This window comes from Cavia porcellus, unplaced genomic scaffold (assembly GCF_034190915.1).
Source record: "Cavia porcellus strain 051 isolate PalLab524CR breed Dunkin Hartley unplaced genomic scaffold, mCavPor4.1 scaffold_1, whole genome shotgun sequence".
In the NCBI taxonomy this organism is placed as follows: Eukaryota; Metazoa; Chordata; class Mammalia; order Rodentia; family Caviidae; genus Cavia; species Cavia porcellus.
Genome location: NW_026947484.1, coordinates 110,163,095 through 110,168,281, shown reverse-complemented (window position 1 = coordinate 110,168,281; position 5,187 = coordinate 110,163,095).

Genomic DNA, 5,187 nt, shown 5'->3' with positions numbered 1-5,187 from the left:
CCACTTACAAGTATGTAGTGGCCTTCTTTATCTCTTTTAATCCTTTTAGGTTTGAAGTTCACTTTATCTGCAAATAGGATAGCTATCCCTGCTTTTTTTCTGGGTGTCTGTTGCATGGAAAACTGTTTTCCTTCCTTTGACTTTTAGTCTATGAGTTTCCTTTTGAGTCATAGATGTTTCTTGTATACAGCATACTCTGGTATCCTGTTTACTGATCCATTCTGTCAAACTGTTTCTTTTTGACAGGTGAATTGAGGCCATTTACATTTGTAGATATCACTGATACATACTGGCTTGACTTTGCATGATGTGTTCCTATTGTTGGTTTTCTGCTTTTCTCTTTTCTTTAATTTCATGCCCAAGCTGGTGATTTTTTTTTTCTGTTGTTGTTCTGGAGATTGTGGTCATTTTTATTTCTATCTAGCATGTCTTGCACTCTTTCTAAGGTTGATTTGGTGGACATGAATTTCTTCAGTTGTTCTTTGTCATAGAAGTATATTATTTCTCCATTAAATTTGAAAGAGAGTTTTGCTGGATACATTGGTCTGGGTTGAAAGTTGTTTTCTTTTAGGGCTTGAAATACTTTACTCCAAGCTCTTCTTAACTTGATGGTTTTTGCTGAAAAGTCTACCTTGATTCTAATAGGCTTTCATTGATAGGTGAGTTGTGTCTTTTCTCTGATAGCTTTTAGTATTCTGTTTTTATGCTGTATGTCTGGAATCTTAATTATTATATTTATGGGTGAGGATTTATTTTGGTTGTGATTGTTTGGCATTCTGTATGTCTCACGTATTTGTATATCATATTTTCCCCCATGTTTGGGAAATTTTCTGCTATTACTTCTGTAAATATTTTAGTTATGTCATTTGCATTGACTCCTGCACCTTACTGATGCCTATTAGTCTTATATTGTTTCTCTTGGCATCATCTTGAAACTGCTGGATTGTCATTTCATGCTGCTTTGTTGTTTTTATAAGTTCTACCCTTTCATGATAGCTATCTGCAGTCCTGCCCTCAAGATCTGAAATTCTACCCTCAGTTTCATTTAACAGGTTTTGTCAGCTTTGTATAGAATTTTTTGTTTCTTGGATATCTCATTGAATTTGTTTCATGGATTCTGCTTGTTTTCTATATTGTTCATTCAGAGTTTCAATCAACTTCCCATGCTCCTGTATTTTTCTATCTATTTCTTCTCTAGTTATGTTGAGCAACTTATTTACTCAGGTTTTTATTTCTGTCTTTATATAAGACATTATTTATAATTTGATTTCCTCTATAACATCATGGATTTGTTTCTTTACTTCATTTGCTATCTTTTCAGAGATTCCTGGTGTATGATTTTAAAAGTCCTCTATTTCAATGTTGCTTGTACTTACTCTGATAAACTAGATGTTTGAGGTTGCATTTTGCCTTTTCATTTTGTCATTTTCACCTTTTGGGCAAATATTTGGTCTTTCAATCCCAACAATCTCAACTGTTTGTAGTGTGAATTGTAGGGTCCTACTGTGTGGTTGATGTTTGTCCAATTGCTGGGTACCACAATGAAGAGGAGAGCCAGCCACCTGAATTCTTTCTACAGGGCCTGTTGGGTGAGTCCTATATTCTTTCTGGGCTAATTAGCCTATAAGTATTGATGTAGGTCAACTCTTAGTTCCAGCTTTCTATGTCTTCAGGTTGTTGCAGGTCACTAAATCTCCCTGTCTAGAGTGTTTGTATCATCTGAAGCCCTGCTGTGTCACTGGAGGTTCTCATAAGCTCTTTTAATTTTCTTCAAGTTGGAGGAGGCCTTATTGATGCACTCCTCAACCTGTCTGAAGTTCTCTGTGTGGAGGAGGGGATTACCCACTCTCTTGCCAGTTTCATCAAGGTCTTGCAGTTGGAGAGAGCTTCACTTCTGCTCTTATTTACTCACTGCAGACCTCTATTTTTGGGACAAACTCACCATACTGACTGGAGCCTGCTGAGGTCTTCTGTTTGAGTGGGGAGTTCCTGAGTCTCCCATCCAGCCAGCAAGGTAATCTGCTGTAGTCCAAGTTTCTGGGAAAAGGGGTTGTATTCAAAGAGCAACCAGAGTACTTGGTCCAGGAGGCAAGTGGGTTTCCCAAGGAGTGGTCCCACAGTAGTCAAGGGTGTCCTAAGCATGCCAGCTGAGGAGCAGGCCCATGATGGCATTCCAAGACAGCTCAGTCATGCTGGGGGTGTCCCAGTTGTTCTGGGCTAAGGGGCAGGCCCACAGCAGCAGTCTGAGGCAAGCCAGGCATACTGGGTGAGAGAAGGGCCCATAGTGGCAGTTCCAGGGAACCCTGATGTTCTGGGCTGAGAGGTGGGCCCATGGTGGCAGTCTGAGGCAACCTAGGTGTGCTGACACCTGTTTATGAAATTTTTGACTATTACTTCTCTAAATAGTCTTTTTATGCCATTTGTGTTGTCACTTTCTTTTTCATTTACACCTATCAATATTATATCGTTTTTCTTTGCATATCTTGCCACTGTTGAATTGTTATTTCCTGATTCCTTGTTGTTTTAAAAAGATCTTTCCTTTTCTGTTCACTAGCTGCAACCTTGTCTTTGAGGTCTGAAAGATTATTTTCACATTCATTGAGGCAATTTTGCCAGCTTTTGATGTAATTTTTGATTTCTTGAATAACACTTTGAATCTGTTTCATGCATTCTAACTTTTTTATATTGTTCATTCAGGGTTTACATCATTTTGCAGTTCTCCTCTCCTTTTTAAACTTCTTTAGATGTGTTAAGCATTTCTTTCATTATGTTTATCATTTCTTGTTTTACCTGGGAGATTATTTCTGATCTAAGTTCCCTTACAGCTTCATGGAGTTGTTTCTTTACTTCAGTTGTCATTTCAGAAATTTCAGATGTATGCCTTAAACTTCTTCTTTGTCCATATCTCCTAGGCTTGAGATGGGCTGGAGGTTTCATCATTTTCCTGCATTACCCTGGGGCAACTGAATACAAAATCACAGTTGTCTCCTGGATTGAGGATGACTACACACTGCAGTGAGATTCCCCAATTGAGTGGGGGTCATTAGGCAGGGTGCCCCTAGTGGCACTCAAAGGCTCCATGTATGGGAGGAGTATGGTAGGTGGGCATTTAGCAGACCCCACATGACACACCAAAGCTCTTGGCTGTTTCAGGTTGCTAGGCAGGGCCCTACCAGGTCCTGAATGGTGTACCAAGACTGAACAGTAGGTGGAGTACATTGTGCAGGTCTTCAGCTCATGCAGGGTGCTCCAAAACTCCCCTGCTGCTTGGGGTTGCTGGATGGGGTCCTGCCAGGTTTTGAACAAGGTATTTGTTGATTGTGTTGTTAATTGATGGCTGCTTAAAGTAACCAAGGGCCTTGAATAGTGGCCTGCAGGTGCACAGGGCTTACATAGCTGTGTGTCCCTGCTCCTGCTGGCCACTTGCAGGAAGTATCTTTCTGGTGTCAGCTCCCTGCAGGCAGAGGCAGATCTGTTGGTTCTCACTGCCTGTGCTGGAAGCCCCAGGAAGGACTTTCCAGTAGCAGCACCCAACAGGCTGAGGCAGATCTTACTCTCTCTGCCCATGCTGTGTGCCCATAGGAAAGGACTTTCTGGTGGCAGTGCCCGACAGGATCTTGATTTTATATTTCCTTATCTCTGATAATTCAATGCAGAGCTGAGTGCATACCAGATGTTTTGACTTTTAAATCCTCTTATTAATAGTACCAGACTTCATGGTTTATAAATGTCTAGTCCTTATGATATCAGTCACCCTCATAGGAAACTATACTTTGAGACAGGTATGAGGCATGACACATTTACTACCCTGATACATTTACCACTGTCTCAGTGGTTTGGTGTTTGTTCTCCTGATCACATTATTGCAAGAGGTTAGTAAAAGCAGAGTTGTCCAGATATAATATTGATTCCTTGGTTTTCCCAATAGAAGCTCTATTCAGAGGTTCAGCTCTAGATTTCTAGAATGATGAGGCAAAGATGCCATTTGTTCCATGCCACTGCCTCTAAACAGTCAATGCCTAAATCATCCTCTTTGACTCAACTTGTCTTTTGGTGATTATTAAGCAGCATACTTGAATGAAAAAGACATGCACTGAATACTTGGCTATGAGATAAGATGAGATAAATATCAGGTCAACCTAAAATCCTTACTAGCAAATCAATGACTTTCTGAAAGTTTTAATTTGTGAAAGATGCCTCTGTTTTAATTTTCACCATCTCATAGAATGTAAGAAAATACTGCTTAGGTCTACTATAAGTAATTCAAATTGAATAGTTATTCTTCTTTGTGATTCAGAGCTAGCAGCAAATAAACCTATGATCTTTGGATTTTTTCCTTATCTCATCAAAAACTTTTAATGATTATAAAAAACTCATGTAACTTGGAGACACTATTCAAAGAATGCAGTTTAAAACTGTACAAAGGATGTGAATGGATATTTTTAAAAGACATACAAATGGTCAACAGGCATATGAAAATGTCCTGAACCTCACTAATCACCCAGAATACAACTCACAGCTTGATGAGATAATACCTCACATTTTAGTTTAAATGCCTAATTTTGAAAGACGAATAAGAACAAGTGATGGCAGGGATTGGCTAAAGGGAATCCTTGCATACTCTTGTTAGGAACATTAACTGGTAAAATCATAGAAAAACATATGGAAGTTCCTTGAAAATTAACAACAGAACTACTACATAACCCAGCAATTCCACTTCTGGGTATACTTTGTAAAACCAAAAGAAATAAAATTAATGTCTTATACTCCTGTATTCAATTCAACACTATTGACACTGGGCAATATACAAAAACAATCTAAATGTCTATCAGTGGATGAACTGATAAAAAGATGTTATATATACATATGAGATTATATATTGGCCTTAAGAAGGAATGAAATTATGCTATTTGTGAGATAAATTTTAAGTATATTATGCTAAATGAAATATGTCATGTTCAGAAAGATAAATACTTAAAAATGTTGAAACAGAGAGTACAGTGCTTTTCAGGGACTGGGGAAAAGAAAGATACAGGAAAATGTTGGTAATTTTAGTTGCACAAGATAAGTAAACTCCAGAGAACTAATACACAACAATTTGACTGTAGTTTAAAATATTCTGTTGTAGGGGAGGAGCAAAGATGATGGATAGATAACAACTGACTACAGAGGCTCCCTAAGATAGTC